Here is a 14226-nt window from a genome sequence, read left to right on the forward strand (position 1 = left end):
TTTGGATAAATATTTCTCTGAAGAAGAGGTGCAAATGTCCAATAAACATATGAAAAGATGTCCAACTTTATTAGTTATTAGGGAAATGCAAGTCAAAACCACAATGAGATACCACTTTATAGCCTACGGATGGCTATAATAGGCAGGTATGAACAAGCATTGACAAGGATGTAGAAAACTTGGAACCTTTATATATTGGAACCAATATACATTATATATTAACAGGAGTATATGAAACTGTGGAAATTGCGAATTACTTTGGAAAATCATTTTTCATAAAAAGTTAAACATAGACTTACTATATGATCCAGCAATTCCACTCCTAGGTATCGACCCAGAAACAGTGAAATATATGTCCACACAAAGACTTGTATGTGAATGTTCATAGTAGCATTTTTCATCATATCCCCCAAATAGACACAACCAAATGTCCATCCACTGAGGGATGGATAGACAAAGCATGGTCAATCCATACAACAGAATACTATCCTAAAATAAAGAGAGACAGAGTACTGATATATGTTTATAACATGGATAAACCTCAAAAACATACTGTGTAGTGAAAGAAGCCAATCACAAAAGAACGCATATTATATAATTATATGAAATGTCCAGAAAAGGCAAATCTATAAAGATAGATAGTAGATTAAGGATTACCCAGGGCAGGGGTGGGGATTGGGACTGACGATTGACGATAAACAGATATGAAGTTTCCTTTTAGGGTGACGGAAATGTTTTAAATTCAGACTGTGGTGATAAACTAGAGTTTTTTTAATTCCACACTTAAAACAGGCCAAGTGTGATTTTTATGGTATATAAGTTACATCTCTTCAGAAGAATCATAAGCCTGCATGGCTGGAACCAGAGAGTGAAGAGGGACACCAGAGCTGGGTGATGACACTCCTGTAGGCAGTTGTACTAAGGTGCTTTGTTTTCAGCCTCAAAGGAGTAGAGAACTGTACAAGGATTTTAATCAGGGGTGAGTGGTTGTAATGATGTGACCGGATTCACATTTTAAAGGGCACAGTTAATGTGTGCAAGAAGCTTAGAGTTAGAGGCAGATTTTGTGTGTGTGTGTGTGTGTGTGTGTGTGTGCATGTATGTGTGCTCACCAAGTCAATCTGAGCTCACTTATTCAGTGTAATCTATCCATTTGCCTGCATTTATTTACCAGTTTGCCCTTTCTTTTTTTTTTTTAAGATTTTATTTGTTTATGAGAGAGAGAGAGAGAGACAGGCAGAGACACAGGCAGAGGGAGAAGCAGGCTCCATGCAGGGACCCTGACGTGGGACTCGATCCTGGGTCTCCAGGATCAGGCCCTGGGCTGAAGGTGGCGCTAAACCGCTGAGCCACCGGGGCTGCCGCAGTTTGCCCTTTCTTCCTGCAGCACCACTCTAAGTTCTGGAAGGTAGGAATGATGTCTTTTTTAACCTTGCATTTCTAGTGCCCGGCACTTGTCTGGCATTCAGCAAGTTCTCAATGTTTATAAGATGAATGATGCTGAAAGAAGCAGAGGAACACGGGGGAAATTCAACCTCAAGTCTACCACTCTCTGCCTATCAAGATAGGCTGGTTGTCTTCAATCAGTAGCTCTGCAAATGGAATAGCAGTCTGATCTCTGATCAGAAGAATGCATCATTGTCATGCTGCTCACTTTATCCTAAACTCTTTTGCAGTCAATATTTTAGGCAAACATAAACAAAAATCTTCAGTGATACGTCCATATTCTCTGTGTGCCTACTGTATCTGTGCAAACATTGGCAGCAGAATTCTAACTTAGGTATTTTCCAGATTTTGTGTATTTTTAGCTTGGAGTCTTAACCACTGCCTTTAATAGGTTGAATGTGATTTGTCAAATTCAACAAAATGTTGGTAAAACTGATTATGCTATCTATACAATTGATGCATTGATATACTATGTACAAATATATAATATTTTTGGAGAGCGTCATATAATCGTACACCTTAATCCATTTTTAAAGGAAAGAAGGGAACAAGATGTAAAAGCAAAGCTAAACCAAAATGCCTCCCAGCCTATACCCTGAAGGCCATGTTCAGCCTAATCACCTACATTTCAAACACACTTAGGTGTTTTGAAAGAGAACTGAAATCCAGAATTATGACCACGAGACCCTAAACAATCCTAAACAAGAAATAAAAACTCTGTTATATAAAGGGTTATGAACAAAATCAAAAACTAACTAAAATACCTTTTTGAAAATTAATTGGTCAGAACTATTTCCTATCAACTCTTTCCTCACTTATTTCAAAGTCTCTGTAATGTGAATTTGGCAAAATCAAAGTAAAACTATGCAAAAGAAACTAACTGGCATCGAGTGAATCCCATGGCACATATCTCTGTTTTCTCTTCAGATTTTGCAAGTACCTCTGCTGGGGCCCGTACTCCTGGAACTGAAGAGTCTGAGCTCAGGGTAACATGCATCCTTACCTCCCTCAGTTACTGGTTGCCCTGCAGTTTTTCTCTACACAAGATTCCTGACCTACTGGGCATGGACAAAGCCTGAAAGACATTGTAAAGAATTTGCCCAATAACCATTTCAATCAAATGTTCGTTTAATGTTTTCAAAGTCTAAATTAACCAGTTATCTAGATTGATTGTTTTGCATTTGTATCTAGGGAGGAACTGTTGGTGGCGAACTTTTTTATTTACTGTAATAAACTGGGCAAAAATCTTATAGTATTGTTTCAGCTAATACAATCTTCTATTTCATGCATGTAGTCTGGCATTTTCAAACCAATTCACTGAATCTTGGAGACCTTTTTCCAATTTGCTTTTCTCATCAAGCTCTACCTACAAGAACTGCCTGGTGTGCAGCGTTTAGATGTTTTTGAGCAATTTTAAAGAAAAACAGCAAAGGAGGTAAAAATATGTTTCTTTCATGTTGCTATCACTCAAAAATAAAAGCAGATTTTTCTCAGACTAGAACCCTACCCACAAATCAACTTTGAGAAGCATCAAACAGTCATTTAATTTTAAAAGAAAATTTCTTAGAAAATTATATAAGCCATTATGATTGTTATTGCTAAACAGTTTGGAATCCATCTATAACATAGAATTTTTATAAGGTCCAGGTGCTGTTTTAAATATTTTAACTTTAATAATTTAGGTTATAGGTATGATATAAACCATCTGCATCTTCCTGTTTGTAAGCAGTGAATTTTCTTCTCACAGCTGGCCTGTACTTAAATTCTAGAAGCCAAGGGGGCAAACTAACTTACCCATGTGTGGTAGTCATCTTTTGTAATAGAATCTGAAATAAGAATATGGTGTGCAAAGTTGGGTAATGTGGTCCTAAACTTTAAAAAATATGTTTTACATTCTGTATAAACATCATCTTTATTGTGCATTTTAAACTCAAGTTATTATAGTTTAAATGTCAGGAAGCTTTTTATAAGGACACTGCATTTTAGATTACAAAGGCTCAATATTTTTCAGTTGTCCAAAAATTCATGTTTTAGCCAACCAGAGTAAAAAAAAAAAGAAAATCCATTAACAGGTGTTGAGAGTAGTCCACCAAAATGTGATAATATCTCAGGCTATTTGGTACACTTATGTACATTCTTGCATGAATGCTTATAGGTGTCATCGGAATAGGTCAAAGGGCAGAGGTGACACAGTGGGTCATGAAATCTCTTATGTTTTGAAGAAGGCAATTAGCAAGCTAAGACAACAGAGTTAGCACTTTCAGACACCTCATTAGTATCCAGGGAGAGAGTTAGTTAAGTTAAAGGGAAGTCAGAATGGTACTCACCAGAGTAGCCTGAGACCACCTTCAGTAAGTAGGAGACAAGTCCTTTGGAGCGGGATAATGCTTCTCAGGATGCAGTCAAGTATCGTGGAGAACAGTTTAAAAGAAGAATGACCAGTGTCAGCAAAAGGAGCAAGGACACTGCATCAGCATGCAGAATTGGTAGTAAGGCAAAAGTCACCAAGAATGGGAAGGTACCAGAGGGGGGGAAGCAGCACTGGATGCCATTCTCTGCAATGTCATGGCACCCTCAAGGGTCCATCGCCATCCCACTAATCTTCCCAGTGTGTTTGGTCCGCAGATTCTCTTTCCGAGAGGTACTTATGGGTCCTTGGGTCAGATGGAATCGTGGGGCCCGCAGCCACTCTGCAGTGCTGAGACTCGTGTGCCTGTGTTGTCCTGCATTCATGCAGCTCATATCTCTGGATGCCAGACACTGCAATTTCAGGAGGGTAAAAACAAGGCTGTTAAGTAAGAGGTAATGTCTATTGGAAAGAACAATTCAGCGACTTTATGCGATGATGAGTTCTGGGTTAATTTTAACATGGCAGGGGAAAAAAATGATCTAGCCATGCACGATAAAACTACTTTGACAGCTCAATGGAAGTTTAGTAGGTAGGGGCTGGCAGCAACCTAAACACAGTCGGCTGCATGAAAAGAGAGCCAGGCATACGCCTACTTCTGGAGAAGCATGGATACCCAAAGGATAAAGTCACTACTGCCCAAATACCCTAGCAGAAGACAAGACCATGGCCATGGCCCGTGCGGTGAAGGCCTCTGGCTAATTTAGGAACAACCAAGCCAAGTCATGTTATATCATCACTATATATGTATGTGCATGCACACATACCTGAACAATTTGGCTATTAGAAAATACATGATAAAATAAAATTAAGGATCGCTGATATCCCTTTAGCTCTGAAATTATTGCAAAATAGAGAATACATTTATCCTTAGGAAAAAAAAAACACTGACATTTTAATTTAGGGAAAAAAACCCCACCCAACTCAGTTTGATAAATATCCACATTTACTGAGCACCTACTATGAACAGGGTTGGTGCTACAAAAAGATGTACAAAATATAGGCCTTGCCGGGATTTAGTAAGGGGGAAATACCTACATGAATAACTAATTGTAAAATATGAAAAAAGGTGAGAGTGCTTTCAGTAGGGGTCCTTGCAAAATGCCAATAAGGTGTGGTGGAAGATGGGTTTATTCTACAGTATTTTTGTAAAATGCCAACACTGTATCTTCTCATATGTGTCACCATTGTGGTTAATGCCCAATCTATAGTAGAAATAACTGAAGCTGTCCAGTTCAGATCAATTCAGTCATTGTGGTTTGGAGTAGAGATACTTTAGGGCAAATCATCAGTTCAAGGTTTAGACTTAGTCACTGGAAAGGACAAACTTGTTATTGACCTTTCTCCTCTCTCAAGGACTTTGTCCCTCACCAACCTCAGGAAAAGATGTCTGGATGTCTGAATGTTGCCTCTGTTTCTCTCAGGTCTTTGTGGAGAGGTCTGTGTTTCTGGCCTCTATCCTACAGCACCTAGCCCCATCTACTGATGGGCAGTGCCAACATCTCCTGCTGTCTGAGCCATGGGTCTGAGCCAAGGAGGTCTAGTACTTAGCATCCACTGCTTCTCACCCTGCACTGAATTTATCCTAGATGTGTGCATAGGGACATACGTGCATGAGATCTCCTCTAAGCCAGATCTAAGGTATAGGGGATGCAGGTTGGTATATTAAAATTTCTGTCACTCTAAGTATTCCCCTCTGCCATGTTTTCATTTTCACAGCAACCCCAGATAGAAAGAGCAAATACTGTGAGGCTACTTCCTTCCAGAATTTCAGGAGGGAAGCAGGGCCAAACTGTCTTCTGCTCTTAGCATCCAAGACTGGATGGGACTCCATCGTGGAGCTTCTCCTGCCCTTCCTAAGGTAACACCCAGAGGGGGGTGCCAAGAAACATACTCAGTTGCAATCTGGGTTTCTTTTCCCTTTAGCTTCAACATCCTCTTGTCAGACGTGGAAAGAGTGAGAAAAAAGCATCACATTCAGTATGCTCTCCTATCCGGTTTGGAGTAAAGACTCTTAAATTTAAAGAAGTGTGTGGAATGCAGGAAAAAGATTTATTCACATAAGACAAACTCTTGCAAACCAGAAGGTACTTAGTTTCGGACTCAGGCACCTGATTATTGTCTAATATTGCCTTCAGGTTTTAAATTGCATCTATTTTCCCTTCAAGCAATGGATGCCATAGACAGAGACCTACAGAGTTCTAGTACATTCCATCTAGCACATCTTTTTTTTTTTAAAAAAAAGATTTTATTTATTTATTCATGAGAGACACACAGAGAGAGGCAGAGACACAGGCAGAGGGAGAAGCAGGCTCCATGCAGGGAATCTGACATGGGACTCAATCCCATGTCCCGGGTCCTCAGGATCATGCCCTGGGCTAAAGGTGGCGCTAAACTTCTGAGCCACCCCAGGCTGCCCCATCTAGCACATCTTTCTAGGTTTTCTTCCATTGTCTGAATTACTTTATAACTCTGGACGTTGTAGAAATTAGATACAATACAAATGATTCTTGTTATTAGAAATTCAAATAAATTTTGTCTGGTAGAAGTGAAATAGATGAAATTAAGCATTAATCATTAATTAACTAATGCCCAATGACCAGTTTTGCATCTATTAGTAAATTCATTTGAGCATCTGTAATGGTATATACATGGATGTGGATTTAAATTCCACTTTATGTTGGTTATAACAGCTGTTTTCCTTATGTATTAATTAGTTAAGAAAAATCTCTGGGATATATTCATTCTATATTTGTATGAGAATCATGATTTACTTTTTGAAACAATTATTATTCAAGAATTTATTTTTCTTATTTAACCATTGAAGGAATTAAGTTTCAAAGAGACTCATCAGGGGATCCCTGGGTGGCTCAGCGATTTAGTGCCTGCCTTTGGCCCAGGGTGCGATCCTGGAGTCCCGGGATCAAGTCCCACGACGGGCTCCTGGCATGGAGCCTGCTTCTCCCTCCTCCTGTGTCTCTGCCTCTCTCTCTCTCTCTCTCTCTGTCTATCATAAATAAATAAAACATAAATCTTAAAAAAAAACAAAGAGACTCATCAAATTGCTGAAGGTTGAACAGGTAATAACAGATAGAAGCAAAATTTGAACTTCTGTATTCGACCCCAAACCCAAGCTCCTAAATTCCATACTGCTCCATGATTAAAACATAAAGAAATCTGAAAAATATCTTAAAGGTACCCAGATAGGTAATCTAAAAGTAAAAATTATAGAAGTTTCACATTATTCTTTTTATTATGTTTGTCGACGCCAGTTTTGTGCTTCTGTTGAGAGATAGTCCAAGTGTTTTGCATTGCAATTCTAAGGCAAAAAAGCATGAAACTCATTGTCACATGTGAAATTTTATAGACAGCACTCCCCTCATCCCAAGTTAAATGGCTGTCAGGAAAAAAAACCTATGGCATTGCTGGATATATACTGGGAGATTTTTCAAAGTTCATTTTTATACTATGTTTTATGGGAAAACTATGAGTCATAACTATGAAGAAATATCTTCAATTCCTAGGCCACTTAATTAAATATATGGAGATGAGGGAAACTTTAAAAGTAGCTTATGTGGATCACTTACAATGGTCCCTGAAGAGGGTTTGGGTAGAAGTATTATCTCAGATTTATTTCTGAGTGAAAATTTCTAAAAAATAAAAACATCACCTATATTCAGATATAGAACAAAGAATCCTTTAAGAAAAACAGAGCAATATTTTAGCTAGGTCATTTGTCGACATTTCATAGTACAACAAATGGCACATTTATTCAACCACATTTCAAATAGATCTAGTTTGTAAAAAAATTTACAGTTACATGTTTCAAAAAATGTTGAACTTTGCTAAACAAGCCTGACCACATGTGTCAATTCATATTTTTAAATGAGTTTTGGAAAAATTCAAAGGGAAAATAAATGAATATTCCAAGAAACAAAATTAGTCCCAGTAAGGTTTTCCTGAAGGAATTACACAATCTGTTTCAGGAATTCTCTTAAAAAAAAGGAGTCTAGCATGCTTGATTTTGGATACGTGGTTTGAATAACTTTAGCGACATCAACTATATGCTATGCTACCTTTTTCGGCCTGATAGGAGAGGGGATATTGTGGCAGACCTTGGTGATTTTGATTGTCTCACAATCATTCTTCCTAGCTAAAAAATGAATCCAGATTTTATTTAGGTAGCAAAAGGAGTCCCTTGATCTTGGCAAAAGCACACTCCTCCTAGTCCCAGGGGGTAAAAGTCATGACTGGTTAGTCCATACTGGTAAGATAAGTTATGGTCATCTATGCCCGTTAGCCAGTTAAGGTGTGGGCATGATACCCAGTTTCATCAATGAGCTGTAAGGGAAATTGTCGGGACTAGAAAGTCAGACCTTGGTGAGGATAGGTGTTTGCTCTCAACCTTTTCTTCTTGCGTGGGAGGTGGGAACAAGGTCATGTTGACTGGAGCAGCAGCAGCCATTTTATGACCAAAAAGTAAAAAGCCAACATGCTGAAGACAGTAGGACAGAATGGTCAGAAAGCGAGTGGTATGCTAATGAAGTTACTGAGTTGTCCCACCAAACTGGGAAGTGCCTACCCCCTCCAGACTTTATATGAGCTGCTTCAATGTCTTTATTATTTATGTTACTCTTGGGTTTTTTGAAAGCATTTCTAATAAGTTTTAGGTTTTATTTCCTAACACATTTTCACTTTTAATTTTCATGGCCTATTTTTCAATAGACCGAGTATGTTGGAACTTTGGTATCCTTGTTCATATCTTACTGAGAAAACCATTTTGTACTGTGAATAGAAATAGAAACATTGTGGGCATGGAACCAAATGTTACTATTTGTGTGCTAGTCAAGGTCAGGCTTAAAGTGAACTTCACACCAAAAGATCTGCCTCCCTCTGTTCCTCTCCTTGTGGCTCTCTTAACTAAGTAGGTGTCAGTGCCACCAGAATTTAGGGCCCCCACTGAAGCTGCTCCCTCTAAGCAGAGTCCCATGGCCTGGGCTCTATTATAGTTTCAAAGAGTGATTACTACAGTCTGATTTAGAAACATAAATGAGCAATAAACACTGTTTCCTTCCTCTCAAACATATTTCCCTTCTTGTCTAATATACAGAAATAGATTTTTATAATTTAAGTAACTTTGTGACTATCCTCTTATGATTTTTTCACTTAATATAATTTATAATTATCCATTTTCCAGTTTAGCAACATTTAAGTTAGTTCTGGATCTATTCTTGCCCTTCTCACCATTAACCATTGTCCCTTTTACTTCAGACCTAGATTTCTTAAAAACCCACAAATTTTCTAGGGTGGTGCTTGGTACTTAGCACACAGTAGGCAGTCAATAAGAAAATGAATGAGGTGTGTCCTTGAATGCTAAAGTGAAGGAATAGCACACTGCAATGTTAAATACAAACAACATTTATAGTAGGTTTTTCTTTTCTGATTGTAGCAGAATATATATTATAGAAAATTTGGTAAATATAAAAAGATACAATGATAGAAGTGCAAATTAAATTACCTCTTTTACCTATGTAATTATATATCTATATATATGTATATATCTCTATCTCTCTATATACGTATTTATTTTAATGCTTAACATGGATTTATAGACACAATGCCTATAAAGCTAAAGAAGCCTATCGTTAGAAAACTGGGCCATGGGGGACCATAGGGACGTTTATGTTTGGTCAGGTCTAGAAGTGTCTATGGGATTGCATTTCATGCTGTCCTGTTTGTGCTGCTCTTCCAAGGGCAGACAGTTTGCTACCTGTGGCTACTTCAGTTAACCACCTATTTCCAGTTGTCTTGGTAAATGGTTGTATCTCCTAGCCACAATCTTTTTGAAGGCTCCAGGAGAAGGGAGAGTGAGGGAACAGAAAAGGAAAGCCCAACTTACTTCTGATAATTTGATTCATTCTGTCTTATGTACATGAAAAGTCTATACCAGGATGGCATAATTAAAGAGATAATGTATGATTTAAGAGATTTGATCATTGATCCTTTATTTAAGGAGGATGTATTAGGTTGAGAAGAAAAAAGAAGGTAAGGAAAAGCACCAAGGTGCAGCTAGAAACAGAAATTCTCTTCCGGCTAGTCAGAAGGAGTCTTAGCAACTGGGACCACAATCACTTCAATAGCTAGTATTTTGGTTTCACTGGGGAGAAGGGAGTTTGTGCTGCTTCCAGTTGCAACAAGGCCACACTGCTTAGCAGACGTGAAGACTTAATGCCAGAAACACCAACAAAGAAAAAAGTGTCCTACGGCAATCTACTTTAAACACATTTTCAGTTTTTCCTTTCTGTTTTTGACATGGTGGCCAACATTCTGACTGACTGCTAGAATTAACATAATTTCTCAAAACTGCTCATTTGCTGACCCACTCCCTTGGTTCAACTACCTCTCAACAACGAATTAATTCACTTTGGCTGAATTTTCATGGTCCTCTCTGGCATGATGACAACACACTATTGAAAGTGCTCTTAATTGGAGATAAAGCCCCTTTTCACTGGAGGAAAACATACAAAATAAGAATCCAGTGTATATCAATCTCTTGAATTAAATCACGTATTGAGGAATTCCATGTGACTTGGGTAGGGATGGGACATCTCGTTGTCCTCACCCTGGTGCTCAGGGAAATTTTTCTATCATGAAACAGTAATTCTGTGAGGATCTTTGGGGAAAAGTAAACTTCATTTCATAAGAAGTAGGGAAAAACTATCTCCAGGGAAGAGAAAGCAACGAAAGACCATGAGGAAATGTGATATTTCCAGGAATTTGGAAACGCAACTTTTGATTTGATGTATCACAGAGATTAGAGGCCCATCTTCAGTTTCAAACCTGCTGGGTAACTCTTTCTATCATTAGCCAATAAAAGTCTCCTCACTTACATTTTTGTAGTACATTTCCAGGGTTATAGAGTTTCTCTCTGAGTTTTTTTTTTTTTTTTCCCAAGGCTCCATTGCCTAAGGAAGGAAGGAGTTAATGCCCTTGGCCATCAGCAAAAAAGTTCCAAGCAGAGGAAAAATACATGATTGAAGAACTGAATACTTAATTACACGTGGAGGTCTTAAAAGAAAGATCCCTTGAGCTAGCAGACCATAGGACAATGGGTCAGCAGTTTTAGAATCTATTTCTGACTGTCATTGACTCAGGATACTAGGAAAGTCCAATGTTTGTTTCTCAAAAATTTATTGCACCATCATAGCAATCATCATTTTTTTGATATAATTAATGCTTACTGAGCACCCATAATCTAAGGACTTTTCACCAGAGAGGAAAGTAAAATGATGTTCATCTTCAAACAAAGGGGAAGAACATAATAAAAAAAAAGTCATGAAAAACTTTAGCAAAGATGGACAGGAATGAAGGAAAGGGATATAATATTAGAAATCTTCATTTCAGGCTTACTGCAAGGATTCTATATTCCCTGTGAGTTTTTGCATGTAAAGGGGGATACAGTTTATGGAACATCATTTCCATGTGCCTAGAACTCAACACACTTTGTTTGCTTTAAAGTCTAAGGCAGGGGACGCCTGGGTGGCTCAGAGGTTGAGCACCTATCTTTGGCTCAGGTCGTGATCCCAGGGTCCTGGGATCGAGTCCTGTATCGGGCTCGCTGCAGGGAGCCTGCTTCTCCCTCTGCCTGTGTCTCTGCCTCTCTCTGTGTGTCTCTCATAAATAAATAAAGAAAATCTTAAAAAAAAAAAAAAAGTCTAAGGCAGTTAGTATCTCTGTTTCACAAATGAGAAAGCCGAGCATGGAAGAGTTTAGAAAGCTTGCTAAAGCTGCTGGTCTGGGTGGCTCTAAAGTTTGTACTATGTCTTTTACTTCCTGGACCTAATTGGCAAGTGTTAACACCAACCAGTTAACATGGGGGGGGGGGGCAGGAAACCAAATTCTACTTTATCTCTTAAATTCCAGGATTAGACCTGGGACTATGGGGATTCTTAAAGTTCCCTGAGATTCACATGCACGTGGCTTACATTTTCAGATAATCTCAGAAATATGAAAAGCCTCCTTAGGAATAGAAGGTCCTCTGGTTCTGTTTTCATTAGCACAGACAATCCAAGCTGGGGATGGCTCGAGGGACCTGGGTTTCCTCACCCTTTCAGCTGACTCTGCAAGAATGCTTTTCCCAATGCTTTTCCTATGGTCTGTCAATGAGAGGCCTGCCTTCCTCTGTCTCTGTTTCTTTTTCCAATGTAGTTGGTAGCAGAGTTTATTATGATCCATACTAAAATCCCACTCAGTAGAGCTCTCCAATAAAGCACTATGAAATCACTTGCTCCTATGGCTTCTCTGACATATTGCCACCCTGCCTCTTGATTATGTATGCCTCATACTTTTGCACACAAGTCCTATCTCTGCTCTAGGAACAAATACAATTTGGGGCAAAATTTCGAACATGGTGTCAGTCAGCATCCAGGGAAGAAGAACCAGTAGATACATAAGACATTCACTGCAAGGCATTGGCTTAGATGACTGAGAAGGTCATCTCAGTAAGTCTGAAATCCATAGGATAGGCTGTCAGGAAGGGCAGGCTGGAACTCTCTGCACTGTCCAAAGGTAGTATTGTTCTTCAGCTCTGTTCTGAAGTTCTTTCACCTGCTGAATCAGGCCGATCAAGATTATTTTAGATAAATCTCCCTTACTTAACATTAGTTGACTATGATTAACATTTACAAAACACCTCAGAGACACAGCTACAAAATTCTTTGAATAACTGAAGGATTGAGCTTGGCCAAGCTAACCCATCAAAGACCATCACAAGCATATTTGGCTTATGAAGTTTTCAAAAGCCAAAGGTCAGCATGAAAGTCTAGTAGGTGAGAGTGTTCCCAAGGGGGGTGTGAGAGGCAGGGGTAGAGAAGAGAGACATTCCAGGTCAGAGCTGTCCACAGCAGGCATACTCTCCCCTCCTCCCAGAGCCAAGTGGGTCGGGCCCCTTCTTTGGGTGGTCTGGCTCTCATTTTAGCTCACAACAGATCTCTGCCCCCCACACCATATTTTTTTTTTTTTTAAACTTTTATTTATTTATGATAGGCACACAGTGAGAGAGAGAGAGGCAGAGACACAGGCAGAGGGAGAAGCAGGCTCCATGCACCGGGAGCCCGACGTGGGATTCGATCCCGGGTCTCCAGGACCGCGCCCTGGGCCAAAGGCAGGCGCCAAACCGCTGCGCCACCCAGGGATCCCCCCACACCATATTTATATATCACAGTGACACTTTGATATTTGTAAGGAGATTTATAATTATAAACTAATTCTGGCTCTGTGGTGACATGACAGGAAATTTAGGAGAGACTGCTTCAAGTTAAATATGAGGCAAACAGGAACAGAGGATACATTTGTTCTGCAAACAAGATGCTGAATCTGAAAAGAACTTATGAGCATGAATAAAACAAATATGCAAAGATACTAGTAGAGAAGTCCAGATGAACAATACTACATCCTATTGCCTCCCAAATATTTTTTCCTCATTGAGCATCTTTTCTATTGCATCTATTGCAAAAATCTTAGCCTGGCAGTCAAATCCTTCTTTTTATTAACTTTACCTTTCCTCTCCTAACCTCATCTATGAGCTGTAAGGATCTTGTATCTAGTTTTGGGTAAAGGGCTCTTCAGGGGAATTATGGACCAGAAGTATGGACTCAGGAGATGAGGATGGGCCATTATGGGGGAGCCAGGAAGTATCTATAATTTCAAAGAAGCTAACAGAAATTGTACATTCATTTGCAAATAGTCCATCCAAGCTAACAACAGTTTTTTTTTTCACTTTTTCTAGAATTATATTACTTCTCAGGGGGAAAAAGCTGGTTGAAGAAGACAAATGTTATAAAATTTGACAACTTCAGGTCATGAGAAAAACACTAGTGAATGAAAGAGTGAAGAATGACTGAACATATACGTGAAATAAGAATAGCGGATCATTGATCATTGTTGAAGCTGGGTGACATGTATGTGGGAATTCACTATACGATGGTTTTGTACATGTATGAAAATTGTTATGATAAAAAGTTAAGGAAATTTGGAAAAAGTAATGGTAGGGCTGACAGAAGGTGGATGTGAGAGAGGTGACTGAAGAAGTATGGGAGCACGTATAAAGGGATTTCAGGTCATTCTGTTGAAGATGGATGTGACAAGAATTGCAGGCTTAGGCCTATTGCTTAAAATTATATTGATAAACAGGTGTAGAACTAAAGTCAAAATACAAATAACAAAATTGGTGGAAGCATGGGGAAGGGAGAAAGATTACTATAAACCAAATTCCTCATCTGGCATAGGGAAGATTTACTAATTCCTATTGAAATTTGATTAATTAGAACATAGTTGCACACTATGGTTAAAGAGCACTGGCAAGGAAGATTGAA

General features: G+C 38.9%; 1 protein-coding gene across 4 annotated transcripts in view; it reads right to left on the reverse strand.

Annotated features, from left to right (window-relative positions):
* EYA1 (EYA transcriptional coactivator and phosphatase 1) overlaps positions 1–4254 on the reverse strand; it is a 418629-nt gene extending 414375 nt beyond the window's left edge. For 2 of the 4 annotated variants that reach the window (XM_038579505.1, XM_038579506.1), the window contains exon 1: positions 3774–4253. The gene's annotated coding sequence lies outside the window, so the exon portion shown is untranslated. Of the gene's footprint in view, positions 1–3773 lie in introns of all 4 variants that reach the window. The other 2 variants (XM_038579507.1, XM_038579501.1) reach the window with 2 other exon arrangements.
* Between the last annotated feature and the right edge of the window lie 9972 nt (positions 4255–14226).

The sequence above is a fragment of the Canis lupus genome, chromosome 29 (genome assembly GCF_011100685.1).
Source record: "Canis lupus familiaris isolate Mischka breed German Shepherd chromosome 29, alternate assembly UU_Cfam_GSD_1.0, whole genome shotgun sequence".
NCBI classification, from domain to species: Eukaryota; Metazoa; Chordata; class Mammalia; order Carnivora; family Canidae; genus Canis; species Canis lupus.